The sequence below is a fragment of the Triticum urartu genome, chromosome 3, assembly GCF_003073215.2.
Source record: "Triticum urartu cultivar G1812 chromosome 3, Tu2.1, whole genome shotgun sequence".
NCBI lineage: Eukaryota > Viridiplantae > Streptophyta > Magnoliopsida > Poales > Poaceae > Triticum > Triticum urartu.
Window position 1 is genome coordinate 735300443 of NC_053024.1, and position 14764 is coordinate 735315206.

At 41.8% G+C, this 14764-nt stretch overlaps 1 long non-coding RNA gene across 4 annotated transcripts; it reads left to right on the top strand.

Moving 5' to 3' along the window:
* The first annotated feature begins 8973 nt into the window (after positions 1–8973).
* LOC125546315 lies at positions 8974–12411 on the top strand. Of its 4 annotated transcripts, XR_007300588.1 has the most exons (6): positions 8974–9430; positions 10261–10882; positions 11125–11218; positions 11823–11900; positions 11989–12039; positions 12139–12411. It is a non-coding gene; the product is annotated as an uncharacterized LOC125546315 (long non-coding RNA). The 4 variants fall into 4 exon arrangements; XR_007300586.1 differs by having other exon boundaries at positions 10219–11218; XR_007300585.1 differs by having other exon boundaries at positions 10261–11218.
* Positions 12412–14764: the final 2353 nt, after the last annotated feature.

Here is a 14764-nt window from a genome sequence, read left to right on the forward strand (position 1 = left end):
GACTGTCCAGTCTGACTCATCCGAACATATCCAACTGCAACCATGCTCCATCCGGCGTCGTGTCCACCCGCACATCTTGTCTTAGACGCCATGTGTATGCATGACCCTGCATGACGCACTTATCCGCGCGCCTCCTCAGCCTGTCCACATGCTTCAAGCCATCTTAGCAAACCGGCCCAGAAAAAAACTTCCATGCAAACTGCACAAATCTTCTTTTTTCCTGTCACTATTTGCCTGTTGCTCCGTGCACCTCATAGCAGAAAAATAGATCGAACTTGACCCCTCTAAACTGCTCCCGTGCACACACGTGGTCCTGGTTGCTTCTTCTTTTTGTCTCAAACAAATCTCAACTTGCCTTGCATATTCAGCAGCAATACTCACGTACAAGTCAATAACTGCACGTATACGCGAACGACTGGGCAACGCCGGCTGCACCGCAGCCAGCAGCTGCCTCGCGCCACGGGCCTTGCGGCCTCGGCCAACCTAGCTGGGCCAGCGCTTCGCCGCGCCCCCGTTTGGCCTGCAGCTGCCTTCGATTCCACGCTGCCGCCCCCACGCATCTGCTATGCCACCGCACTGTTCGCGATTCCTACTGCCGAACGGTTCTTGCTTCCACGCGCTTCCTATCCGTCGTCTTTGATTCACTGCTAACATTAGCGACTGCCCTGATCGAACACGGAAGTACCGCATGACAACGATCCGCTCCATCACAACTGTCCTGCACCGCGATCCAATTCAACGATCTTCTTGCAAAGCGCTCCTCTAGATCAACAGTCCATAACCTTTGAACAACCTAGCTCATGATACCACCTGTTAGAATAAATCTGAAGCATACCGTTGATCATTCGAGGACCAAGCAATCACACAAGCACGACGCCAAGATTTGTTAACGAAGTTTACCAATATGGCTACATCCCCGTGGCCTGACTATGTACGCTCCTCCCCAAAATACCGTGACAATACCACACCAGGTCGCCTTGGACGCCGGCACACGCCGCCGGCTTCCCCTGTGTTCCTGTTCTACTATGTTGGCATAGGTTACATCGTGTGTCTACCCCCGCTATATATATGAGAGGCCTAGAATACAAGTGTCCTATTAGGACACGACTTCACATCCTATGTAAACACAATACAACTCCTAGTCCAACTGTAACCTACCTTGTACACAATACTCGACACAACTCTAACAGGTTAGTTGCGGGTTGTAATGTAGACTTTTCTTCCCAAAATATAGTGTAAAAGAATGAGTTCTTCACTTTTGGGTGGATTAGCAGATCCATTACCAGAAATAGAAGTACATGCTGGCTGCGTAATTCTAATCAGAAACACATGGGTTAAATCTTAGCAAATATTAAACTAATTCTACGATTGAGTTTTCGTTTGATGAATCAGAGGATAAAAAGGAAAGTTGTATTGTAATTTTTAAAATAAAGTAGAAACAAAATGTTTGCAATTAATGACATTTGATAATCCTTACACGAAGAGAACACCTAAAGTTTCATATACGTGCAACAATACATTGTTATTCTGAACTTGTGAGTGTCCAAAAGATAAAGTAGAAACAAAATGTTTGCAATTAATGACATTTGATAATCCTTACACGAAGAGAACAATTAAAGTTTCATATACATGCAACAATACATTGTTATTCAGAACTTGTGAGTGTCCAACAATACGTTGTTTATAAGATCATTGCTAAATCCTTAGCTAATAGGCTAATACCTCATTTGCCTGATTATATCGACCCTGCTCAACAAGCTTTTATTGAAGGTCGTAGAATTAGTGACAAAATTATTATTGCCCAAGAGATCACCCATTCTTTTGCTCAAATCTTGGGAACATAATGCTTTCATGCTCAAAATTGACTTGGCTAAAGCTTTTGATCGCCTTGAATGGAACTTCATTGTCTCTGCTCTGGCTCGTAAAGGGCTGCATGATCATTTTATAAACTTGATCTATGCCTGCATTTCCATACCTACTTTCTTTGTCATCATTAATGGCCAGCCTTCTCATAAATTTAAAAGTCATAGAGGGATTCGTTAGGGTTGCCCTCTGTCTCCTTATCTTTTTGTTCTAGCTATAAATGAATTGTCTCTTGCACTGAATGATGCCATGGCTGCTAACCATCTTCAGGGTATTTCTCTTGGACCAAATTTCCCTCCTGTTCACTCTCTTCTTTTTGCAGATGATCTTCTGGTTTGTGGACAAGCTAATACATCTGAAGTTAACACTATGGCTCAAATTATTCATCATTTTTGTGTTATTTCAGGTCAAACTCCTAACTGGTCAAAGTCCACTATTCTTTTCAGAGCCCATGTTAGTCAAATTGTCATTGCTGATATTAAAACCATTTTTCCTGTTCCTTCCATGGATAACAACTTTACTCATTTGGGGCACCCTCAAATTCTTCCTGCAAAAAATAGAGTTGTTGCTTATAACTTTGTTCTTGACAAATTTATGGCTAAGCTTCCTGCTTATAAGGCTAACATGCTCTCTCATGCAGCTAGACTGGAACTCATTAGATCTGTCTTTTCAGCCATTCCTGTTTACTACATGTCAAACATTTTGTTCACAAAAAAGTTTATTGCTAAACTCACCGCTATTATTAGAAACTTTTGGTGGACAGGAATCAGGGATAATAATTCAAACAGAAGTCTTTGTCTCAGAGCTTGGAAGGACATTTGTACAGCTAATAATGAAGGAGGGTTAGGTATTAGAAACCTCCAAGCCATTAATGAAGGCCTTATTCTTGCTTCAGCTTGGAGACTTGCAGATGCTCCTAACTCTTATTTGTACCTTGTGCTCAAATCCAAATACTTTCCGAACTCTTCCATTTGGACTACTACTTCCACTGTTCCAAAATCTGCTTATTGGACTTCCATTCTCAAAATGCTTCCCAAGTTAAAAGCCCACTCTTTCTACCAAATTACTCAGGGGAATATTGCCCTCTGGAGTTCCCCATGGTGTTCTTCCTGGTCCACTATTCATAATCATCTCATCATTCAGCCACCTGGCTTTATTTATCCTGCTCAGGTTAAGGATCTATGGCTTCCTGGGCAAAAAACTTGGAACAACAATCTTATTCATTCTCTTTTCCAAGAGCCTATGGCTACTTCTATTACTCAAACCTCCACCATTCAGGATGACTGCCCAGATATTCTCTGTTGGGACCTCGCTCCGAGTGGCAAATGCACTTCTAAATCCACTTATAAATTGTGTTTGCAGGATATTCAAAGCATTCCCAGGAATACTCCCTCTCAACTATCTTTGCAGGTTAAAAATCTTCTCACTCAGGTTTGGAAGCAAAAGTTGATTGCACCTCGTGTTCAAACTTTTGCATGGAGACTTCTTCGAAAAGCTCTTCCTACAGGTTTGCGAGCGGGCCGCTTTTCAATTCACATTTCTAAAACATGTTGCAGGTGTGGTGAGAATGAAAAATGAAATGCATCTCCCTTTTCTTTGCGATTTTGCTAGAGCAGCCTGGTTTGGCCACCCTTGGTATATTAGATCTGATGGCTTGGTTCAAAATCATTTCTCTATGCACAGTATTATTCTCAGTTTACTAAATATGAATCATCCTCATGCATCTATATCTAACATACTAAATTTTATGTGGTGCATATGGAAAGCCAGAAATGATAAGCTTTTTGACAGGCGCAATTCTCAACCTCATCATGTTCACACTGCTGCAAAAGCTTTGTCTGACCAATACACGGCTGTGTCAATTTCTTCTAATCAGGGATAAGCTATTGATCAAGTTCATCATCAAGGAAATAGTTGTGTTATTCCTGCTCAAGGGCACACTCTCAAATCTGATCTTCTTATATCTGGAGCAAAAATTTATTCTGATGCTGCTTTCAAATGTGCAAAGGTTCCAGGATTACCACATGGCACAACACCTACAGGAGTAGGAGTGTTTCTCAGTTTTTTCAGGACCAAGTGGAAGTGAATGTGCAAGTTCAAGCTTCTACCCAGAACACCAGCTCGCCACTTCAAGCGGAAGCTCTTGCTTTGCTTTTTGCAGCTCAAGTCGCCCATAGACTTCAGATCTCTAGGCCTACTTTTCTTACTGATTGCCTCTCTTTGGCAAACGCAGTGGCGGCAAGAAGTGTATTGGCAGATTCCACCCCTTGGACCATCAGAACTTCTCTAGCTGAATTTTTCTCCTTTATAATGATCTCCAAGCACAGGTGTATCACATATCAAAAGAGATCAATGGTATTTCTCATAATGTGGCTCATCAGGTTCTAAGAAGTTTACCAGAACCTGACACTAGTTGTTTTGCTTCAGCTCATACAAGCATGATATGCCCTGTTGTTTCTCTCCTGTCTAATTTCAATTTCCAGGGCTATGTAATTCACGCTGTAAGATGTTACTGAGCTGAATGTATTGGGTGGCGCTTTGTGCGCCTTTCTACGTTCAAAAAAAGATGGAAATAGCAGAAAAACTATCTACCTGCTCCTATGCGAACAGGTCTTTCGTGATTGGTGATAGGGAGGATCATCAGGGGCACCTGCTGTTGGAAATGGAAACTAGTTTCCAAAACCCAACCGTAAACAAGCATCTTGGACCGTTGAGGGTTGTTTTAAAATCTAGCAAGGTGACCTCTTTTTTACATGATGCGCCCCACTTATTTTTAAATTACTTTACTTCGCTTGTTCTTAACCATAATGTCGACTGATAAATGCCACACGTGTGACACTAACACATGGCAACTCCGAATATTTTTTGTGGCAAATCTAGTGACGGGAGGATGGCAACTTTAGTTGTCAAGCATGACATCATTTTTTTTGAATGGCAAGTTTCATTTTTATTTTTTGGTTTGTCTTTTCTTTTTGGATGGCAACTTTAGTTGTAAATAACGTCAGGTCTGGATTGCTTCATGCCACACGTGTGGCACTTATCATTTGGGTTTTTCTTTCTAAAATAGAAGATTGAATTTATCATCGCAAGTCTGAGAGGCAAAGACCACTTTATCTGCTCCATGTGGGATCAGTATCTTTACTTTAAAAATGTACAACCAAACTATGTGCACTTGTGGAACATCACCTGGCTACCCACAAGATCCACGCACCTGGCTACCTAAGTTTTCATGCAGTGCTATGACAGCTCCATGGATTCCCCAACGTATTATTTAGAACAACCAATACCTATGGCTCCATCAAAGCCCCTATACTCTAGAACAATTAATACTATGGATGTGAAAGTCCTAATTTTGTTGGATCACACACAAATTAGCGTCATCATGTCTTTCCGTGACACGAAAGAAGCTCTACCTCCCAAGGCCGCCCTATGACTGATGAGGATTCTCGTCTTGTTCACCATGATGAGAGTGTCGATAGCCTCTTGCACCATCCTACTTGGCTCGGATTCGATGGACAATGGAGAAACTTGCCTCGTCGAGCAGGATGATGGGGCGTTCTTTAGCACATTGCGGGTGATGGTGATCTGCTGTTTCTGCCAAAGATTTGAATGGGTCACACTCAAAGGTGCACAATTTAGTTAGAATATCTACTAAATTAGTTTGTCATATGTAAGATACTAGTAAATACATACATGCAAGCACGTTTATATTTGGCATAATATTACTTGTACCTTGATATTAGGTAGAATATTAATTGCATGCCAATTATGTGATTAGCATTGATATTGATATTTGGTATGACATTAATTACACGCTAAACATGTTGAGTGCTCATCGTTAGAGCAATCAAGGTCGTTGGATAGACATGGTTTTACGGCTGGGATTAGTTGAATCTCTCCCTTTGAACCTTTTTACGTTAGCATATAAATAATAATATTAAATGCAGACAATCTGGAAGATATAAACCAATTTTACCTTATTTAAGTGAACCAGGAGTAAATGCTCTCTAGCGACGAGTGTATATATAAAGATACAATCGTGTATTATTCTCGACGGCCAAACAGAAACGGGAATAAGAGGTTTGAGTCTGATCTTATGGAGATTCACACCCGTCACCTCCTCGTTAAGTTTACACTGCAGTAGTCAACCAGACAACTCACCTGATGTGAATACTTACATCCTTTTTATTCTGTTCTTCTTTCTTCTGTTTGTGTCCCACTGAAAGAGGAGGTTGTGGGTCTACTTTTTTTTCTGGTTTCATTTGGCTGAGGAGGGCGCGGATTTACTTCTTTTTTATCATATTGTCTGGTTCTGTTTGTCGGTTTTACTTATTCCTTTTTTCTTTTCATCTTTCTCTTTTTTCGTTTTCTACTCCTTTTATTAAACTTCATGAACTTTTTCTAATTCGTGATTCTTTTTCAAATTCGTGAAATGTTTTTCAAAATTGATGAGAGTGATCTGTTTACTATAGCGAACTTGTCTTTTTCTCACTATTTTCCTTTTTTCCTGTTCGTTTTTGTTTTTGTTTTCATTTTTTCGTATTCCTTTCTTGTTTCTTTTTAAAATGCTCGCACTTTTAATAATTTGTTCAAATTTAAAAAAACATTACTTTTAAAAATTTGTTCAAAACATAAAAATAGTCACATTTTAAAATTGTACAAAAATTTCCAAAACTATCCCTGTCTTTCAAAATTGTAAGAATGTCAAAAGGCGAACATGTTTTAAAAAGAGCGAACACAATTTTAAATACGAACATTATTTGAAAAATATTGACACATTTTAAATTTCAAAAATAAAATCAGAAAAATATAAAGAAAATTTTGAAATCATTTCTTTAAAACATTCCCGGTACATTTTTTTGTATTTGTGTAGAAAACAAATTGAAAACAGGAACATTTTTTTAAATTTTGAACAAATTTTGAAAGCACAAATATTATTTGAAACTCCCCGCACAGTTTTTGAATTTGTGAACAAATTTTGAAAAAATAAACATTTTTTGAATTCGTGACCAAATTGCGAAAAACAGGAACGATTTTTAAATGGATAATTTCTTTCAATCCATGAGCGCGCTTAGGCCAGCCCGACAGGCGCACGACAGGAGCGGGCGAAGTGGGGAGGATGGAGCTCGGGGCGCGGCGCGTAGGCATGAGGCGCACGGGACTGGGTGAGGGGAAGCAGCAGCACGCGGTGCGAGGGGAGGTCCCGCGACGACGGGGCACCGGAAAACAGAGGCAGATGGCGGAGGTGCTGCAGGAGCGGCACTCGGGCGCGAGGTAAGGAGGCGGAGCAGAGGAAGGGGAGGCCGGAGGTGGTCCTCGCCGACGATGGAGGGACGCAGGCGCGAGGGGGAGGATGAGAGGAAAAAGAATAGTGGCATGCTGGTGGCTGCCGGCGACGGCGGGTGCGAGGGGTCATCGGAGCGGCGTCATGGACGCCGGCACCAAGCGGCGGCGAGTGGCCGGCGGTGGACTTTGGGAATGGATAAGGAATATAAGGACTGACTGCGGGCTGAATTCCAACTAATGTAGGGGCTCTTTTGCAAACATGAAACGTTTTCTTAGGAACTCACTTAATATATGATAGCGGGTTGAATTCAACAAACAACAGGGGCTTTTTTGCAAAAACGACCACGACGGACGACCAGAAGCAATAGCTGGTTTATTAGTAGGTAAAGATAAAGCAAATTGGATTTCTTTCGTCCGTCATGGCATTTTTCAGAAAAGTCCCTCTATTTCAGAAAATTCAACCTGCAATTCTGTTTTAAGTTAAAACGAATCGTTATTTTTGTATTTTACACAAAAAGTCCCTGTCTTTTCTTGAAATCAACCCGCCGTCCGGATTTAAGTCACACCCGAACCGTTATTTTACATTTTTCGACCCCCCCTGATGTTTTAGGTAATTCATCCGCGGATCATATTTAAGTCAAACAAATGCTTTTACCTATATTAAGTGTTATATATGAAATTTGATTAAAAAAATATATAGAATATGAATATGAAATTATTTTTACCTGTTAAGTATTTTTAAATATTATTTTGAAATATATTTAAGTCAAACCAAATGATTTTTTAAATTATATGTATCTTTTAAATCGTAACTTCGATTTTAACATATTATATATGAAATTTTATTAGAAAAATGTGTGAAATCTAAATATGATGTTAATTTTACCTGTTAAATATTTTTAAAATGTAGTTATGAAAGTAAACTTATAATTTATAGTGCAAGATCTGTTTTTTTTCATACCGGCAGCGATCCAGATTGAAATAAACACCCGCCTATAACCATATAGGGAAAAGAAAACATCGATAACTATACATGCATACCTCTAAAAAATGTCGCAGGAGAAAGAACAGATTTCTCATCGCAAGAGTGAGAGAAAGCGAGCAAGCGAGAGAGAGAGAGAGAGGGAGGGAGAGAGACGCCTTAGAATTAACCATATTCAACACACATTTTTTGTTATTTCGTGTGAACACCGAGGCCATCGCCGGCGAGGGTGAGAAGGAGGATAAGCGGTAACACAAATATGATGCCTCGCAAAAATAAAGGAGATGGACCTATTGTGGTCTTGAGTGATGGTTGTTGAGTTAAGAGCGTGTGTTATGTTTTCTCTCCCGTTGCAACGCACGGACTCTTTTGCTAGTAATAATAAAGCACGTAGGATTTCTGTCTGTCTGTCGCGCCAATTTGCAACAGAAAAACGCATTTTCATGAAATCAACCTGCAGTCCAGATTTAAGTCACACCGAACCGTTATTTTACAGTTTTTTAACAACCCCCCTAATTTTTTAGGTATTACATCCGTGGATCATATTTAAGTCAAACAAATGATTTTCTAAACTATCCATATCTTTTAAACCGTAACTCCGATTTAAACATGTTATATATGAAATTTGAGTAGAAAATATGCAGAATATGAATATAAGATTATTTAAACCTGTTTATAAAAATTATTTTGGAAGATATCTCTCCCTAATAATAAAGAATGGATTGAGTCTCCAGGTTCACCGTCGCGGCCTTTTTGCGAAAAAGTCCTTTATGTTTTAGTTATTCAACCCGCAATCCATCGTTAATCTGCCAGACCGAAGGAAAAAACGGTTCGATGAAAAAATACACCCGTACGCATCTGCTCCTCTCCTCGATCCTCACCTTTACCCAGGCCGATCTATTCCCCCTCGCCGCCGCCGCCGCACCTCAGCCCGCTCGCCGCCCCCGTCGCCGCCTCCGCGGTCGCACCTCAGCCCGCTCGCCGCCCCCGTCGCAACCCAACCCTTCCTCCCCTCCAATGGATGCCGCCCCAACCACCTCATCCAATAGGAAGCCCCAGTTCGGCAGCCTCTGTTCCCGCCCTTCAGCGGCCACCTCGCCACCCCTCCAATGCCCAGCACGTCCTTATCCAACGCCGCCCTTCAGCGCCCACCCATCCGCCTGCCCGCCCGGCAACGCCCGATTGAATTGTTGCTGCCAAGACCTGCCTCAATGTGGTTTGCATCATTGCGGCGACGACATCGTCGATCTTCGACTCCGGCGGCTACATCCAGAAGGACTACCACAATTCTCGTGGCTGGTATCCTCTACTCTCATCTCCCTACTATGAATCCTGACTGATTCTCTTCCTCCTCCCTGTGTCTTCCTCTCTGAATTTGGTAGTAGGTATTAGTGCGTAGCAAGTAGTTAATCAGCCAGTGGTGAATCTAGGATAAGAATGGAGGGTGCGCTGAAATCATTAGTCATTGTGCTAAACTGGTACGAGTATGATTTATAGTCTGAATTGTTGCATGGCAAAACAGTACCATGTTCTCTGAATATTTTTATTCCTCTGAAGTTGTGTGTGCTACAATCCTATCGCATTGGCATGTATATTCTGCATCTCTTGAAGATATTTATGACATGTTGGCTGCCTTTCCCCCCCTTCTTTGCGGTTAAACGTTTCAGTCTTTAATCCCCTGGTTTTAGGCTATAATCCCCCGATTAGTACTGATATATGGAGTCCTTATACAGAGTTGGGGCCGGGCACTAGATCTTGCACTCTGAAATTAATAATACATCTTCTGCAATACTGATAGTACTATGAGATTCTTAGTACTCTGATTAGTATTGATATATGCAGCAGTGATGCAAAATTGGGGGCCCCAGATCTTGTACTCTGATTAGTACTGAATTTTTAAAAGTTCATATACTCTGAAATTCATTGTACATGACGTAAAGTGCTCAAGGTGCTTGTGCGTACACTCTGCAAACACTGAACATACAAAGTGCACAAGGCTGATATATTTCCCTCCATTTCTGTATGAATAAATCCTAGATCGTTACAAATAACATGCCAACCTTCTTTTCACTTCATGCCACTGTCAGGTTGGTTTGGTGCTGATGCTCCTTACGTCCATGTCATTGTAGATGGCTGTGGAAATCTGGAAAATTTGCCTTTTCTATCAAGATGAGAATCAACAACATAAAGTTCTAGAAGGATTCATGGACAGAAAAGATATCTCCTTTTATGAGTTAATCAAATTGATTGAAGAAGTTGGCTTCTCGCCGGCATATGGTTTCTTGTACTACAGGAAGAAATACCCGCGTGGCAGATGCTATTCTGACATTGCTTCTGACCATGAAATACTTTGTGTTCAGTCTTCCCCTGAACAGCAATGCTATACACACGATGCCACGCAGACGATTTGTGGACGATGCTAAATTCAAGCCATGTGATGCACAGCAGCAGCACTGTTCTACGGTTGGATTTGACTGTCGGCTACACATCGTGTGTGCAGTTTTGTCTGCACAGCAATTTCGTCCCCTGAAAGTTAGCATAGGAATACACAATGTTTCTTCAGAATGACAGAGCACCAAATCGAGGCAGCAGGTTGCCATCGAATTCCACAGAATAAAACTGACTTGTGGATGTGATTAATCACTTACCAAAGTACAAGTTCATTCTCTGATGAAAAAGGTCAGTGTTTGGGGCGCACTGCGTAGCAAGGATATGTTGTACGCTATATAGCTCTTCTGTGGGCTGTGAGAGGTTGGTGTTCTCATGCCTGCTTGGTCGGAACCTTTTCTTTTGAGTCGATTGATGGACAATGGGCATGAGGGCATCTCTGCACTAACTACGATGTATGTGTACTCCACTACATACAGATAGCTCGCTCGTCGTATCTCGACAGAAGAAGAACAACTTTGATGGATGGAGATGGATTTCTTTCCTGTTGTTGCAATTGTATGTGCCTTGCCGACTAAACTATCTTCTTTCTTATTTACTGTCAGGTAGCTCTTTCAAAGATAGCTCGCTCGTCGTATCTCGACAGAAGAAGAACAACTTTGATCGATGGAGATGGATTTCTTTCCTGTTGGTGCGATTGTATGTGCCTTGCCGACTAAACTATCTTCTTTCCTATTTACTGTCACGTAGTTCTTTCAAGTCCATTTTCTCTAGCTACATGATGTTTTCTTTATAGGCTGTAATTTATTTGGCATTTGTGACAGCCAAATTGTCATGTCAAACGTGCTTTGAAGATTTTTTTTATTGCAATTGACATGTAATTTATTTTCTAAATAACCTATTCTTGATGGAGTCTGATCTCCTTTTTGACATATTCCAATAATAAGTTCTCATGTTCAATAATGCAATTCGGTAGATTATCTTGGATTATGGCATTGGGTTAATAGGATTTCATTGAACATAAATTTCGTTCTGCACAGGGATTCAAACTACAGTGCAACGATTTTTATTGAAAAATCTGCATCTTAGTACTGCCCATTTTCTGCGATTCAAATCTTCTTGGCTATGATAGATGGTTCAAAAACCATGTGAATCTTGGAACGGATCTGTTCTTCATATGTTATTATAGCCCATGCATGAACTATTTTAAGACATGTTTACATTAAGGTCATATACATTGTTTTATAAGATGGTAAATTCAAAGAACTGTTTGAACCTTGGAAGTGACTCATAATTTTTGCAGCAGGGAAGCTATTTGTGGTGTAATATGCAGCTAAAGGTATTCCAGCATGAGCTTCCATGCACAACATCAGTGCTTAAAGTAAAGGCTTCAGGACTTAAAAGTAAAGTACAACCATGGCTTAACTTAGTTTCCTTTTCTTATAGATAACTTGATTCTCTTGTTACAGATAACTTGATTCTCTGCTCACAACCAACTGCAGCAAGAAATAATTTCACAGGTATCCTTTTCCTTTTCACTGCTTTGACGACATTATTTTTTGAGAACTGACAACATTTTAACATGGTATCACCCGTTGCAACACATTGTAATTATGCAGCCACAGATCGCGCCAAAGCATAGCCAGCCTTGGTCCAAGGAGATAGAGAAGTACTGCTCGTTCGCAAGTTGGAGCCGTCCATGAGCTCACTGCTCTTGGTCGCTCATAGCAAAGAACTGCATGTTGGCTGGGATCTTGCCCATGTAATATCTTCAGTACTGTAATGGCAGATTCTACTTTTTTTTGCAATTTTTTTGGGTGTTTAGGCCATGCTTATTGGGCCAAGAGGTGGACCCCGTATAATGCCGACCTGCTAAATACGTTTACAGTTTGCGGAAATATGGTTTTGCGGGCCGGCGCGGGGGCTGAATATCCTTTTTTACTGGTCCGCTTTGCGCTGGCCGGCGAATCCTCTGTGAATCCTCTTTTACGGGTCCGCTTCATGGGGTTTGCTCGGCCGCCGCCCGCGCCGGCCCGTAAATCAATAATTTGCATTTCAATTTCGGGTATGAAAAAACATTTCTTCTTTCCAATACCAAAATGAGCATCCACCTTCCTACATACATGTCCATCTCAATAAACTACCGAAATTGAAGTGAATAGGTTGACAAAGCCGAATGAAAACAAGAACATACCCCATCCTTTTCGCATTTGAAGAATACCCATTTGGGGTGTTGCGGCATTGCTAGATGTTAGTCACAACACTGTCTGGGCAAGGGAGAGAACCTGCATTTTCGCGTGTTGGGGTGGGAATTTTGCCGTGTCCTGCAAAAATATTTACGGGTCCGACGTGTTTGCGGGGTCTGATCGGACAACTTTTTTTGCGCGGACCCATATTTTGACGGTTATTTTGCAGGTCGGGGCATTATACGGGGTCTGCTAGAGATGCTCTAAGGAGATATATGATTATATTTTCTCCTGTTGCAACGCACGGGTCCTTTTGCTAGTTTAATTCAAATAAATGGGTTTCTAAATTATACGTATCTTTTAAACCGTAACTCAGATTTTAATATGTTATATATGAAATTTGATTATAAAAATGTGTGAAATCTGTATATGATGTTAATTTTACCTGTTAAATATTTTTTAAATATTGTTTTGGAACCAAACTTATAACTATAGCACACGATTCATTTTTTTTCATACAGGCGGCGATCCGGATTGCAAATAAACACCCACTATAATCATATAGGAAAAAGAAAACATCGAGAACTACACATGCATACCTCTGAATACGTCGTAGGGGAAAACAACAGATTTCTCATCGCGAGTGTGAGAGAAAGCGAGAGAGAGGGAGAGGGAGGAGAGAGGGAGAGAGAGACGTCTTAGGGTTAACCATAATCTAACACGTTTTGGTTTGTGTGAACACTAAGGCCACCGCCGGCGAGGGTGAGAAGAAGGATAAGCGGCAACACAAATATGATGCGTCGCTAAAATAAAGGAGATTGACCTATTGTGATCTTGAGTGATGGTTGTTCGGTTAAGAGTGTTGAAAGAACGTGGATGTCGCCTAGAGGGGGGGGGTGAATAGGCGTTTTAAAATAATTACGGTTTAGGCTTGAACAAATGCGGAATAAACCTAGCGGTTAATTTGCCAAGCACAAAGCCTAAAACAACTAGGCTCACCTATGTGCACCAACAACTTATGCTAAGAAAGATAAGCAACTATGTGATAGCAAGATATATGACAAGAAACAATATGGCTATCACAAAAGTAAAGTGCATAAGTAAAGGGCTCGGGTAAGAGATAACCGAGGCACGAGGAGACGACGATGTATCCCGAAGTTCACACCCTTGCGGATGCTAATCTCCGTTTGGAGCGGTGTGGAGGCACAATGCTCCCCAAGAAGCCACTAGGGCCACCGTAATCTCCTCACGCTCTCGCACAATGCAAGATGCCGTGATTCCACTAAGGGACCCTTGAGGGCGGTCACCGAACCCGTACAAATGGCGACCCTTGGTGGCGGTCACCGAACCCGTACACTTTGGCAACCCTTGGGGGCGGTCACCGGTACCCGTCAAATTGCTCGGGGCGATCTTCACAACCTAATTAGAGACCCCGACGCTTGCCCGGAGCTTTGCACCACAATGATTGAGCTCCGAACACCAACAACCGTCTAGGGCGCCCAAGCACCCAAGAGGAACAAGCTCAAGGGTACCAAGCACCCAAGAGTAATAAGCTTCTCAACTTGTAACTTCCACGTATCACGTGGATAACTCAAACCGATGCACCAAATGCAATGGCAAGGGCACACGGAGTGCCCAAGTCCTTCTCTCTCAAATCCCACCGAAGCAACTAATGCTAGGGAGGAAGGTGAGAGGAAGAACAAGAAAGAGAACACCAAGAACTCCAAGATCTAGATCCAAGGGGTTCCCCTCACATAGAGGAGAAAGTGATTGGAGGAAATGTGGATCTAGATCTCCTCTCTCTTTTCCCTCAAAAACTAGCAAGAATCCATGGATGGATTGAGAGTTAGCAAGCTCGAAGAAGGTCAACAATGGGGGAAGAACACGAGCTTAAAGGATAAGGTTCAAAGGGGAAGAAGACCCCCTTTTATAGGAGGGGGAAAATCCAACCGTTATCCCCCACTCAGCCCCGCAGAGAGCGGTACTACCGCGGAGGCAGGGCGGTACTACCGCTCCCCTTCAGCGGTACTGCCGCGCCAGAAGAAAAGGGGCTGGGGCT